Raw genomic sequence first — 15,954 nt, forward strand, 5'->3', positions numbered from 1 at the left:
AATTTGACAGATGCTTAGTCTAAGCCTACAATTGAATCTAGTAGGAAAATAAATATCAGACTTAAATTTATTGGCACACTGACCAGTAAGTCTCTCAAAAATACTAAAGCATAGATTAATATTGCGAGCAGCTTTCCAATTAGCCAAATTAATAAGAATCAAATCATCAGCTTACATAAGATGATTAAAATTGTTTCTAAGAGCATGATCAAAACCAGGTATCATGTTGCATCTGATTGAAAAATTCAAAAGGGTCGTCATGTTTTGGGCAACAATAATGAACAAGTAGGAGGATAAAGGATCCCCCTGGCGAAGGCCTCTAGAAGATTTAATCCAAGGAGTAGGCTGCTTATTAATCAAAAAGGAGAAGGAGGCAGAGCTGAAACAAGCTTGGACCCAATTAATCCATTTACTAGGAAAGTTCATCCAATAAAGAGTGGCAAGATTAAGTGCATTCCAACTCAGAGAATAATAGACTTTTTCAATGTCCATTTTGACTAACATCCTAGGGGGGCTCTTAGTATCACAATCCATTGAGTGCACCACCTCTTGTAAGGCAATAATATTGTCAAACGGACTACAATTAGAGACAAAACCGCATTGTTCACGGCCAATAATTTGAGGAAGCAAGTTTTTAAGCCTATTTGCATGAATTTTTGAGATAATCTTATAACAAACATTGTAGAGAGAAATAGGCCTATAATCCGAAACAGTTTTAGGGTTGGAATTTTTAGGAATAAATGTAATATAAGTCCGACCCCAGGAATTTGGAATAACAGAATTATGAAAGAAAAAACTAATAGCATTGAAGAGGGAATCACCAATATCATTCCAAAAGAAACGATAAAATTCAGACTTAATACCATCAGGGCTAGGGCTCTTACCAGAAGGAAGGAACTGGAGAACAAGAAAAACTTCCTTTTTAGAAACATCCATAGTAAGAATATTACCATCATCAAGAGAAACCGTGGGAAGATCATTCAGGAGAGCCTGAAAAATTTTTGACACAGAAGCATCAGAGGGTTCAGTCCAAAGGTCAATAAAATAATCACAAAAAACCTTCTCAATATCTTTACGATCAGTGAGACAAGTCCCATTAGAATCAAAGATAAAGGATATGTTATTTTGATGATTGCGACATCGAATTGTGTTATGGAAAAGGCTGGTGTTCTGCTCTCCACTCTAAACTCACAAAAGCCTAGCTCTTTGAGCCCACTTAGAAGAAATTTGCCTTTAAAGGGCTGCAAGCTGATCATAGAGAGGGTTAAGAACATTAGTGGAATTACTATTTATTCCATTCAAAGATTCAAAAGCTTCAACCTCCATAATATCCTTCTTAAGTTTGAGAATATTAGATTCAATTGAATTCAGACCCTTGCTCTTCCAAGACAGGATAAAATGCCTGGTACGACAAAGAAGATGAGAGAAAGCATGCATGGGTTAGAACAGGGAGAAAAATTCCAAGCCTCCCTCACAGCAGTATGACAGCCAATATACTCAAGCCAGTAATTATCAAACCGGAAAATTTTATTATTAAAAGAGGAACGAGTAGTAAGAGTGAGAAGGAGAGGAGCATGATCAGAGAAAATGCGCGGGAGGTGCTTAATAAAAAACGAACCCAGCAAGGCGGTGCAACAAGTATTGAGCAAACACCTATCTAGGCGTGCCCACTTCCTTACTAAACCAAATTGATTATTACATCACGTGAACTTGGAACCTGTAAAATTAACCTCCAAAAGATTATTAGTAATGATAAAATCTGAGAAAATACGAGCCTTGCGCCGATAGTAAGAGCGAGGACCACCCTGAAAATCATTAAGAGAAACAGTAGAGTTAAAGTCACCAATGAGAATCCAGGGGAAATTAATGGAAGCAATATTAGTTAACTCAAGATAAACAGAGGACTGATCCTGAATGCGAGAAGGATTATAAATAGTTGACAGGATCCAAGTCTCATTTTTGGCACTAGTAACCACCACGTGAAGAACATACCTTGATATGGCAATAAGGGTAACCTTCCCTAACTGTTTTTGCCAGATGACAAGAATACCACCTAAGTATCCTTCAGCAACAATAGCAGCCCACACCCAATTATGACCAAGTTTGGAGCAAAAGTTGTCGATTCTACCATTATCTGCCCTAGTTTCCACCAATCAAAAGATAATAGGACTGAGTTTCTTCAACATGAACCTGACATGATAAGAGATATCCTACCCGGAAATCCCCCTACAATTCCAACACTCAAGCTTAGAAGTTTTATCAATCATATAAACGCAAAAAGTAAGAGAGCACAAAGATAAAACTACGATAAGAAAAGGAACCAAGAAAGAACAATAGCAAAAAGGACTAGCTTAAGAAGATGGGCCAGATCCCTAGACCTCATCCCCTCCCTGGTCTAGTCTTCCTTTCTTAGGCAACAAAGCTAAGGATTCTGGAACCCTCTGGACAAGAGCTTCTTTGCGTAACCCAGACAGAAACTGATCCAAGGTCAAGGAGTCATCTGGTTCTCCAAGATTATCATACTCGGATATTTCACTATCACTGTCTTCTTCCTCAGAGCCATCCTCACCAGAATCGCTCATAGAATGATCAGAGATTGCAGGAGAGAGAGAGGGGTATAAAATTCCTTTAAGTTTGTCAACTACCATAGCATGCGAGGAGGTAATGGGATTATTGGAAGTACTATCAACCTGATTATCAAAAACTCTTAACATAGGAGAAGGGGCCATGGGTTGATGAGTTCAAGAAATGTGTTTTTTTGGAACTAACAAAGACATTGGAACTAGGTCCAAGATCCACAGTGATAGGGGGCAAGAGCTTTATGAAACTTGGAGAGCCTCGCTCGTTGGAAGCTCAAAATCTCGAGAAGAGTAACCAACAGCGCTGAGGGTCAAGTCAGTATCATTCTCTACCAAAGGAGCCGTTCCTCGATATCAGTTTCCGACGTGACTGCCTCTATCATACGAGAAGAAGCCTCCACATGGCGAGATATTCAAACCAGGACACAGCTGTGTATTGGGAATAAAAAGAGATGGATCGATAGTGCCCACATACGCCGCACCTGATACTGGACATCCAACACCACCGCCGATGCCCCCACGGCCACCACCTCTCCCCTCTCTGACGCGAGACAAAAATCCAAGGGCCAAAACTTAACTCAATATTCTCATCAATGTGACCCTCTTCGGTCGGGGAAGAGGAATCGATCATCACCTCCAAGCCTTCATTCGTAGAATCCATTATCGCCCCCGTCTCCAACCCTATCGGTCCACTGGGAACTTTCAAAGAGGGTGACAAGGAGCAATTAATGTCTACGGAACTCTGACGGCTGTAGTGAATCGATCCATGCCCAACCATCCCGTAGAGATAACAGAACGTAGGGAGCTTTTCATATAGCACGACAACAAACACCCTGTGAGCATCATCTCTGATCCAAAATTCCTACATCAAGGGTCTGGTCAGATCAATTTCCACACAAAGGTGAGCAAATTTAGATCAAGAGAGTGTAGAACAATCGCCCCAAAGAAACAGAGATGGTCTCAAGTGCTTCTCCATCCCAAAACTCTACAAGGTGGTTGTGAAGCTACACCCAGACAACAGCCGTGGATAACTTGGTAAAGGCAAGTTCAAAAAAAGGTTTCCAAGGAGCAAGCTAAAGGATGGCTCCATTGACAGACCATGGACCCTCAAACAAAAGTTTTTGAGTGAGATCAAACAATTCACATCTTAGAAGAAGATAGCCATTCGACAAATCAGAAATAACAACTTCACCAAATTCAGCCCAACGGGTTTGAAGGATTTCCTTGATCTGTTCAAAAGGAGGCAGTTTCTCAAAAAACTTGCTAATCAGCGAATGTTGAAAGTGAAGACGAGCCCTAGCCATAGCATTTCCATTAAAGCAGATGAACTCTGAAGTAGAAGCCTTAAGCCTACAAAGCACTGGTCCGCCAACAAGAGGTGATAGACTAGGAAGACGATTATTGACCGCAACTACTATCTCCATCCACGACGAAGGGACAGGAGATGAGGAGGGGCCCCCACTTGCCATGGCAAGGGAGGCTAGTGGGAGAGAAGGCCGCCGGAGAAGAAAACGTAGGGAGATGGAGAGAAGGAGAGAGCTATAAGTAGTTGTGACTTTCTTCCTTATAGTTAACTGATACTTCTCAGGTGTTATCGGTGCTATCAAAGTGTTGATCCTCAACACATATTGGTTCCAATAATTTTGTCTGGAATTTGATTTTGTGCCATGTAATCTAACTTCCAAGTCATTCTATTTGCTTATGGTCTGAATGAAATATGATCTTCTTTCAAGAATTCAGTACCAAAAACAAGCTTCTTATACTGGTACTCCATTGCAGAATAGTGCTGAAGAGTTATGGTATGGTTCTTTCTTATTATATGTGTGAATATCAAGCCCATGTGATGCAAAATGTTTTGGCCATATTTGCATAATATTTTTATGTTTTGTTTACCACCCAGCCGAAATTGCTTTCATATGGTTAGTTTTGCCTGTACTATATCTTGGAAGCAAACCTTTATTTTGTGTCCATATTATTATTGTTCATTCAGTAACATGGATTCAAGCAGGTGCATGTAATATATTTATAAGTGGCACTATTGATGATTTGGGCTGGTTGAGTCTAGTTGTAATTGAATTTCAACTTGAATGTCCTAAGGAAATCTTGCCAGAGTGGCTAAATATTCAGGTCATATTCTTGGTTATACCATTATAGTACCATTTTATGGAGATCAGAGATAAGTGATGGTGAGGATAGAAGGACTGTTTATAATAGGGTCAAAATAGTTGTCTCTCTTATTTTGAAAATCTGTGAAGTTCAACACTTAAATTAGCTGCTTATATTGAATCTTCTGTTATGTGTCATTTGGTGAAGCACCTTGTTGACTCTTGTCTATGTTTTGCTACATTTCAATGCTTGTCATGGAACTTCTTTTTCTCCTGCAGTGATCAATATCATTAGATGACAGAAAATTTTTCATTTACAGTCCACTTATTGATGCCTTGTTAGCTCAGCTCGAAACCATTTTTATAATAAAGAAAAGGGAAGTACAATCCTTCTCACTGTTATAATTAGGCTTATAACCATCAAAATTCATTTTTTACTATTTGGTCTATAATCATGATGTTGTACTCTGTAAGAATCACTTAGCCATGCTTAAGGTTCACTCATACTAGATCATCAACATAAATTATACAAGTTGCAATTGCAATTTCTTTTTTTCCTCCTACGAGTGGCTTCATGAACTTAGGTTTATTCCTTTCAATGAAAATATAATCTTCATATTAGACATCTGAGATGGTATTCACATATTTGGCTATACATATGTATATATATTTCTGCTAACATTTTCTAGTTTGAACTTCACAGTCACTGCTAGTATGATGATGCTTTTGTATGTTCATCACACACTTGGGAGTGAAAATACCTAGCTCATGGTTTGTTTATGATGTTATAAATAGGGCTTTTGCTTCATTTTCTTGATCGTGAGAAGTTCATCAATAAGGACGACTTTGTAGAAAGATACAAAAACCTTAGTTCTTTTAATGAAATTGAGGTATATTTTCTTTAGTTGCTCATTTTTGTATTATTTTTTCCCACTCTCATTTTCAAACTAAAATGCATTACCTACTGTTTATCTATTACTTCACAAAGAATTGAGGCCTCACATTCTTTGAAGAGTCATAAAGGATGTGGAAAATCCCCATCTAAAAATTGAACAAATTCTTAGGGTAGAAATGTCTCCTATTCAGAAACAGTAAGTACTTAATCTTTTTTAAATGTCTGTTTTAATCCTTTTTTTTTACAGTTTAACATAAGCTTTAATTTGAACTTGTTAGGTATTACAAATGGATTTTGGAGCGCAATTTCTGTAGTCTAAACAAAGGGGTTTGTGGGAATCAGGTTTGTATACTTACTGTTGATACTCTGTTGATGTTTTCCATCATCTTTTATGTACTTTTCATCATGTACTGATTCAAGTGTAATCAACTCTACAACCAACACTATTGTCTAATGCATGGAATTGTTACAGTTGACTGAAGACCGTTGACTGAAGCATGATTGAAGCTGTTATGATAACATGAGAAGAATGGTCAGTATCTTGTGACCATGATGAAGATTTATCTCAGTATGCTCTCAAGACTAAGTATGTGCACAGAATTATGGGTAAAAGGCTCGTACAAGCATTGGGAGACAATGCCGAGAATGTACTAGGTGTCCTTGTATGTCTTTTGATATTATGTTTTGATATATATGTTGTTTTGATCTATCTTTGAATATAAGCCTGCAACTCTTTCTAGTGTTTGTTATCAGAGAACTCTTGTTCTTTTATCCCTTTCTTAACACTTTGAACAGTGGTATTAGAGCTAGTTATTCGATCCACTTGTGTGTGCTATTCTACCTCTTGTATGTGTCCTAAAGCTACAAGTATGGCTACAAATGGTATATATGCCTCCTTTACCGGTGTTCAATGGTGAAGACTGTGGACCTTGGAGCATCATGATGAGAATACTGTTTCATTCTCAAGATCTATGGGATTTGATTGAGAAGGGAATCCCTGAAGGTGAGGATGAGGCAAGGATGAAGGAGTACAAGAAGAGAGACTCAAAGGCCCTCTACTTGATCCAGCAATCCCTGAACCGCAAGTTGTTCTCTCGCATAAAGGCAGCTGAGACAGTGAAAGCAGCTTGGGATCGTCTGAAATGGCATTATGAAGATAACCCCAAGCTGACGGTAGTAAAGTTGCAAGAACTACAACAAGGTTTTGAAAATCTCAAGATTAAGAATAATGAGAGTGTCAAAGAATTTATTACTCGTGTTGAAGGGATAGCGAACCAAATGAAAAGGCTTGAAGACACTATCTCTGAAGCTATGGTGGTCGGGAAGGTGCTGAGAAGCATGGGGGCCAAGTTTAATCATGTAGTGATGGTGATAGAAGAGTTTAAGGATATTACTAAGCTGACCTTGGATGTTCTTACTAGATCTCTGAAAGCTCATAAAGCAAGACTGATCAATCAAGCTGATCAAGTTGAGGAAAAGGTTCTTCACATAAGATCAGAGCCCTTGTTATCATCAAAGGAAGTTGATCGCACTCCATTGAGAGGTAGAGGAAGAAGCTCGTTCAGAGGTTCTGGATGAGGGAGAGGAAGAGGTAAAGGAGCAGAACATAAGCAACAACATGGTGGAGAGCAAAGAATGTACAAGAGTAATATTCAATGCCATCATTGTAAGCAATTCAGACACATCAAAGCTCACTAATAATAGAGGAAGAAGCCAATAGAGAAAGGGGAAACCTCTCGGGTTGTAGAAGAAAAGGAGAAGGAGGTAAGAAATATATTTCTGGCTCACTGTGCAGGAGAAAGTCCGGCGAGTTCTGTGTGGATCATCGACAATGGGTGTTCTAATCATATGACTGGTGAAAAAAGCTTATTCACTAAACTTGATGAGTCTTAGAAGCACAAGGTGCATTTGGGGGACGTTAAGGAGATTACAGTAGAGGGGAAAGGCTCAGTGGTCATCATCGCTAAAGAAGGATGAGTGAAGGTCCTCCATGATGTGCAATTCATCCCTGGTTTCGCTCACAATCTTCTGAGCATTAGTCAGCTGCTTTCTAGAGGATTCTCTATAGTGTTTGAAGGAGATGCATGCTCCATCACCAAGGAAAACTCAGGCAAGCTCATGATGAAGATGAGACAAACGGATAACAATATGTTTTCATTGAGGTTTCCAGGCTGTGGGGAAGTCAACATAGCTGAAAAAAAATTGACTAAAATGATGATGTGGCATCAGCGCTATGGCCACTTAAACCATCAAAGCTTGAAAGCGCTGAAGACAAGAGATCTTGTGACGGGGCTTCCAAGCATTTATCAATTGGATTCGTGTGACTCGTGTGTTTTTGGAAAGTATACACGTGCTCCATTTTCATCAGTTGAAACCCGGAAAGCCACTGAACAGCTACAACATGTCCATCTTGATCTTTGTTAACCAATGCATGCCAAGTCGCTGGGTGGCAACAGATACATCTTCCTATTGGTGGACAACTTCTCCAGGATAACGTGGATTCATTTTCTCCAGTCAAAAGGTTAAGCCTTTGAAACTTTTTTGAAATTTCAGGCTCATGTGGAGAGGTAGACCAAAGATAAAATCAAAATCATCCGCTCTGACAGAGGTGGTGAATTTTTATCAAAAGAGTTCAACGAATACTGTGAGAAGTTGGGAATTCAGCGTGAGTTGACTCTTCTATATACACCCCAGTATAATGGGACCGTAGAGAGGAAATATCGAGTTGTGGTGGAGAAGATCAGGTGCTTGCTAAAAAGTAGTGGTCTTCGTATTGCATTATGGGCAGAGGCTACAGCGGCAGCTGTATACTTAATCAACATCTCACTAATGAAGGTGATATATAATTCAACCCCCTATGAGCTGTGGACTGGAGTCAAGACAAACGTGAAGCATTTGAAAGTGTTTGGATGCTTGGCTTTCACTCAAGTCCCATCGCAGAAGAGAATGAAACTTGAAAGCAAATCAGAAATGGAAATTTTTGTTGGTTACTGCCTACAAACTAAAACCTACAAAGTCTACAATCCCATCACATGCAAAATGGTCTTAAATTGTGACGTGGTGTTCAGAGAGGATGAACATGGGGACTGGAAGACTATGATAAACACTCCTACATAGTTGATCTGGGACATAATGTTTCTTGATGAACACGAAGTGAAGCAAATGGTACTGAATTACAAGATGGTAGGCCACATATATCCTCTGATTAAGAGAATCAAGGACGCAACTTTCAAAGCCCAATAAGTCACATTGGTGCATTAACAGAAGACTCATCAGATGACTCATCTCCACTCAAAACGCGCCAGCTAAGTGACATCTATAATACCTGTTCTTTTGCTTTGAATGTCATTGGTCCATTGTCATATGAAGAAGTGATGAAGTGTAAACATTGGCAGGATGCTATGGACGATAAAATGAATTCAATTTAGCGCAATGAGATATGGCAATTGGTGGATCGGCCAACAGACAAGAAGATCACTAGGTTGAAGTGGATCTTCAAGACGAAGTTCTAGTTCAATGGAGACATCCTTAAGCACAAGGCCAGGATTGTACCAAAGGGCTACATACAGCAGTTGGGAATTGATGTAGAAGAAGTATATGCACCCGTAGCCCTTATGGAAACTGTGCATTCCCTATTTGCACTTGCTGCTCAAAGAGGTTGGGGTTTATATCATTTGGATGTAAAATCAACATTCCTTAATGGTGAGATTATTGAAGAGGTATTCGTGGAACAACTGATTGGTCTTCAGATTTAAGGAAAGAAAGGCATGGTGTACAAGCTTTATAAGGCCTTGTATGGATTGAAGCAGGCTCCACTAGGGTTTCAAGAGAAGTGAGAATGAACACACATTGTATAAAAGAATGAGAAGAATGGAGATATTCTTCTAGTGGGCATCTATGTAGATGACATAGTATGCTTGAGTTTATTTGTTGACTTCATTACTGAATTCAAGCTTGGAATAAAGAAGCAATTCGATATAACAGATCTCGGACTACTAGACTACTTCCTAGGTGTTGAAGTTATACAAGATGAAAAGGTTGTATTCATCTCACAGAGGAAGTATACTCAAGAGCTATTGAAGAAGTTTAACATGCTGAATTGTAAACCATATTCAACACCCATGTGCTCAAATGAAAAATTCAAAAAGGATGATGGCTCAGGAGATACAGAGGGAGAAAGATATAGGAGTCTAGTGGGTAAGTTGATTTATTTGATCCACACACGACCCGACATCGCACACTCAGTAGGTGTGTTGTCCTAATTTATGAACAAATCCTCTAATATCCATGCAGGAGCTGTGAAACGGGTTCTCAGGTATCCTGCAAGTATAATTGACTTTGGAGTTCATTACACACATGCTATTGAATGCAAACTGGAAAGCTTCTGTGAAAGTGATTGGGGAGGCAACGTGGATGATAGAAGAATCACCTCTTAAGTCATCTTTAATTTGGGAACTGGAGCAATTACATGGATGTCCAAGAGGCAAGATGTGATCACACTGTCTACAACCGAGGCTGAGTACATGGCAATGGCCTCAGCTGCATGCCAATGCTTATGGCTCAGGAAACTCATGAAGGATAGTGAGATGAATGCACATAGTGCAAATGTTATCTGGTGCGATAACAAGTCTGAGAAAGCTATTGCAAGAAATCCTCAGCATCATGGAAGAACAAAGCACATTGACATCAAGTATCACTTCATTCGAACACTTATTAGTGAAGGAACGATTGATGTGAAACATTGCAGTACTAAAGATGAACAGGCTGATTTGCTAACTAAAGCCTTGACTACAAAGAAGCATGATGTTTTGATGAAACTCCTAGGTGTTTGCAATCTTCAATCAAGGGGGAATTTGTTACAGTTGACTGAAGACCGTGGACTGAAGCATGGAAAAAGCTGCTATGATAACATGAGAAGAATGGTCAGTATCTTGTGACCATGATGAAGATCTATCTCAGTATGCTCTCAAGATGAAGTATGTGCAAAGAGTTATGGGTAAAAGGCTCGTACAAGCATTGGGAGACAATGTTGAGCATGTACTAGGTGTCCTAGTATGTCTTTTGATATTATGTTTTGATATATATGTATGTTCAAATCTATCTTTAAATATAAGCCTGCAACTCTTTCTAGTGTTTGTTATCAGAGAACTCTTGTCCTCTTATCCCTTTCTCAACACTTTGAACAGGAATAGGCCTATCAAATGGTGCTTCTTTCTTGTAATGATTAAATGGTTAAAATTATTTTAGGTGTTCCTACGCTTGATGAACTTATATATGCTTAACAACATGTGGATACTGAGCTGTTGGTTGATTTAAAATGCAGGTTTCGCTCTTAAATATTGTTGTTGAGTTGAAGAAATGCCGCAATCATCCTTTCTTATTTGAAAGTGCAGATCATGGTTATGGTTGAGATACTAGCACAAGTGATAGTAATAAAGTTGCTAACATAGTATTGAGCAGTGGGAAGCTAGTAATCCTTGACAAACTACTGATTCAGTTGCAAGAGACAAATCATCGTGTTCTCATATTTTCTTAGGTTTCATGTTCTTTCTAAATACAAATACTACTACAATAATATAGTAAAATTTAGGAATCCTGTAATCTAGATTGGAGAGCTTCTCATCTTGATTCACATATAGGAGCGTAGGGAAATAATTGTTATATTTTTCTGTATAAACAGTCTGATTAATATAAAAAATATGTTGGACCTAGATCAATCGATGTTATATTAAGTATTATTGCCCTTCAGTCATTTTCTTGGATATATTTGCCTTTTCAGATATTGCACATAATTTTGTTTGTAGAGGAAACATGACCAGTATCCTAATAACATATGCAACTTTGGTATATTTTATTAAAAATGCAAGACTAGGAATGAGGTTATGTTGCCATGGGAATAAGGATCCTAGCAATTGTTTAGATAATTCTCTTGGCTCCTATAAATCTTTCCATATTATAAGCACATTCTAGTTCATATATATATACATATATATCATTTTGACATAAAAGCATATAGATTCATGCAACTATGCATCTTTTTTTCATATTTCAAAACCTAGCTTTGGCATTGTACTATGCCCATGCTATGTCATGTTTCTTTCATAAGTTTATGATTCAATTCCAACTCCAAAATTCAAGGTTAAGCTAGCATGCATAGATTTTTTTGAGATGCTTAACACTTTGTAGTTGGAAGGTTGCTATTTATGATTGTACCCCAAAAAAGCACAAGCTATCGTTGTTTCTTCAATTATTGTGGCCATAACTTGTCCTTTTTGTTTTTATTTGTACTCATTTCCATTGAAACCCTGTAAGTAGGTGATGTTGCTTCTCTAGTCATTGCCAATTCTTGTTAGCTTATTTATTTATTTATTTATTTATTTATTATTGCATACATCGTTCTGATAAGTAATTCAGCCTTGTTGAAATTTTGATATCTAAATTATACTGCTAATGATCACTTCATGATGCTTCTTTCATTTTCAAACCAAAGATGGAGAACTTTGAGGTGAACATGATAGTTGGATTCTAGACATAACCTGTTTTATCAGAGGATGAAGGAGCTTCTAGGTTACATTATGTACCCTGAGTACTGGTGGTAGTGCAACGCCATAACTACCATAAAGATTACCATTTTGCTAATTCATGCAATATGGGCATGGAATTTTGTTAAGATATCACATTTTTTACAAACATAGACTTTTGTTAAGCATTTAAATATGGTATCAAATGTTTCAGTTATATGCAATGTTTTTCTTATTTCCGGAGGGAAATGTCAATAAGCACTTGGCGATAGTGTGGACCCCGCCAACATTTGTGGACATGCCCCTTTTCATTAAAGCCTAGTTAGGTTGCTAAGCTTTTAGTTTTGTCCCTTAATCCCTTCTTCTTCTTCTTGTCACCTTGCTGGGAGAGTTTTGTGAAGAAAGGAAATTCCGGAGGGATTCCCGGACTCCCATCCCATCCTTGTTTGCTGTCAACCAAGCCTTTACCTCCTTTGAGCATCCTTCTTCTCCATCCTCTCTTCTTCATTCTCCCACTCCACCTTGCTCTCATGGGAAAGTTGAGGAGAAGTTAGTACCATCATCGGAGCTCATACTTCTATCGGAGATCTTGACGGCCGGAGACAAGGCTAAGGAGATCAATGAACCTCCGGTGCTCTCCCGAAGTCTAGGTAGGTGTCTTGCTCTCTTGTTGGTGGTAGAGTTGGTGCTTGATTAGTATAAGAAAGTTTCTTGAATCAAGTTTATAGCATGTTTGTAGACTAAATTCAGGTGTGAAGCATGTTTGGAAGCTTTTAGTTGCATGACATTAGTGGGTGATGATCTTAGTGCAAAGCTTGTTCATGTTAGCTATCTTTAGCCTTTGTGTACACTCACCTTGTTGGTATTTATGCTTTTTTTTCTTGAAAAGCTGCACTCTTTGATGGTTTTTGTTTGAACTTGTTCATGCATGAAACACTATCTTCTTTATGCTGAAAAACACCTTGGTGTCTAGTGATTAATTGTAGTTCATGGCCTTGAATGTACACATATACTCACATGCATGGAACCACCTCCATATATATACATATATGTTTAAAATCACTCATACATGTGTAGGAAACCATGTTCTCATTTGCATGAAACCATATGTTTACACCCTTGAATGTTAGCTTCCATGATCCATGCATTGGTGTATGGGTTTTGCTTGCATATACCTGCCCTTATATATATAGATTATATTTATTTAATATGTGTGCATGTGGGCATTACAATAGCTCTTAAGTGGCCTGCATCCTAGTTGTGATAATGTGAAATTATGTATGTATTGGCATAGTTAAACCACTACGTTGGTAGAGCTTGAGTTGTGTTCAGTTAATTATAGCTTTTGATGCTTTGGTTTTGTTGCTTCCTTTGGATCTTTGAGTTCTAATTTGTGGTTAGAAAGACCATGCTTTGTTGTAGAGTGTTGGTATTTTAGACTAGCATATCTTTAGCCTTTGTGCTTGAACTCTTCCAAGTATTCATGTCCATTTGGTTTGGTTCTCCCCTTGGGTTATAGGACCACCTTGAGAAGATAACCTTGGATTTCTATTGGAATTAGAAGATCATCAAGTAAGTAATCCCCTCAAACCTTTGTATTTATTTTGTTTATTCTTATAAAATTTCATAAATTTATTTCAAGCTATTCCTTATAATTATTGGTTTGAGAGTGTCATCTTATTTTGGAAGTTTATATCATCTTATTTTTATGAATTATGTTTAGTTGGTAATTCTTAAACTCAAGTGGAATCATTCTATTGTTACTTGCAAATGTTTCTATATGTTTATTTTCCATCTTTAAGAAATTTTGTATATTAATATATCTAATTTCAGCCTACCAATATTTGATCCCTTCAAGCCTTTGTTAAATTTGAGTGATGGGTTATATTATTATTATTATTTTTCCTTTCCATGAAATTATGCAATGTAATTACTTTTGAAATTTTATTTTGTTTCTTCAAAGTGGAAATCAAGTTTGAAAAGCTTATATGCTCCTGGTTTGTTTTTCTTATTTTAGTTTATTGTATTTATTTAATTGCTTTTTTGTTATTACATGAATTTGTTTTTGGCAAAATAATTGTAAAATGGTTGTTACTATCTTTTCAAAATGAGAACCAGGCTAAGGTTCAGAAAAGTTGGTATATTCTTTTGCATTTGATTAATTATTTAATTATTTATTATTCATTTATGTATTTACCTTATATTATTACATGAATTTTTGGATGATACTTGTGAATATTCTGTATTCTTGGCTTTAAAAGTTGTCTGAATATTTTGGTCTCCAAATGAGCGATATGCAACTCCATCAGTGGGGGGTCAAACCTTGACCTTGTCGACAAGAAATTTTGGAAAAATGAGACTGCAATTTCGCACTGTGTCCGTTCAGTGAAATAATCAACGGCCACCTGATATTCAGTCTCGGGTCACCAAAAGTTAATAAATGACTTCTGTCATTCTAGCTCAGGTCATCGAGAATAAACAAATGGCCTATGAAATTTACAGTAAATTTGGAGACATGCTGTGGAATATGTTATTTTATGCTTTACCCTTTGGTTTTGTTTATACTATTTTGTATTATTAATTTTTATGCAAGTTTTAGACTTGAACTTTTGCTTTCAGTTTGTTTTTGGATTACTTACTGGGCTAGTGAGATCATGGATTTATATTAAATCCTTTTCATATCAGGAGCAGTAGACCCAAGAATCTTAGAAGGCTTCCAGTAGATGCCTTCCTTTGGAGTCGTGTTTTATGTCTTTATATCAGTTGTATGGTTGTATAAGAACCTCCTTGTAGGTCATTCTGTATTTTATTTGCTTTGTATTCAAAATTGGTTGTAAACCTTAAGTTGTACTCGTATTTTGTATTTCTGTCAGTTTATCTTCTACTTCCCAGTCTGTGTTTAGGCTTTTAGGCCTTGTAGGTCCACTAGGCCCAGTCCTGTGGGTTTGCGGCCATTTGTCAGTGCACCGGGTTCGGGGCGTGACAGATAGATACTAGAATGTTACAATGTTGGCATGCTTTTCTCATCAATGTGGCATAAGATTATCTTTTATCAAGGTGCCACTGTCTCCTCATCATGTCTCAGAAAGAAACTTATTAGATTAGTTCGGTCAAATTGACACGAAATTATCAAAATGTAAGCAATTTTAGATATTAGCTATGGCCACTAGCATCTAAGATTCTAAACGAGTCCAGAGTGTCTATGCTCTAAAAATGTGATTTAAGAAAAAATCATTGTCTTTAGTATGTAGAAGGTCAGGCCTATGAAAGAATCGGGGACAAGTTTAGGGCTTCAAGGGAAATTTTTAGGTAGGAATTTAAGAGGTCTACTTGGAAAAGAACTAGCATATTTGAAATTATCATTATGTTTTTCTTATTTATAAGTTATTTTGTCAAGCCTAATTATTAGTTGGAATTACTATCTATATTGTGTTTATTCTTAATTGACTGTAATTTTTTTGGGGTTTTAGGAATCTTAGACCTTAATTTTTATTATTTTTTCATGTATAGAGCATATCTCATAATGAAGATGCAAAGCAATTAAACTAACTTTATGATAATCCATCCTTGCAAATGGTAAGGATGTTGGATATACTCGCTGAGTACTTATCCCTTCGAGGATTTCAATTGCAGATGCTTCATGGCAGTACCTAAGCTGATCTTTTTCATCAGGCTATGGAGCATTTTAATGCACCCAGAGGCGACGATTTTTTGTTTTTTCCTTTCAACATGTGCTGGTGGTCTTGGTATAAATCTTGCTCCTGCTGATACTGTGATAATATTTGATTCAGACTGGAATCCCCAAAATGACTTGCAGGTTAGATTTGTTGTGTATATTGTTCAACGTAATCATT

General features: G+C 37.4%; 1 pseudogene; it reads left to right on the forward strand.

Moving 5' to 3' along the window:
* The first annotated feature begins 5,668 nt into the window (after positions 1-5,668).
* On the forward strand, positions 5,669-15,754 carry LOC120274150 (annotated as a pseudogene).
* The last annotated feature ends 200 nt before the right edge of the window (positions 15,755-15,954 follow it).

Source organism: Dioscorea cayenensis, chromosome 12, assembly GCF_009730915.1.
Source record: "Dioscorea cayenensis subsp. rotundata cultivar TDr96_F1 chromosome 12, TDr96_F1_v2_PseudoChromosome.rev07_lg8_w22 25.fasta, whole genome shotgun sequence".
Lineage (NCBI taxonomy): Eukaryota > Viridiplantae > Streptophyta > Magnoliopsida > Dioscoreales > Dioscoreaceae > Dioscorea > Dioscorea cayenensis.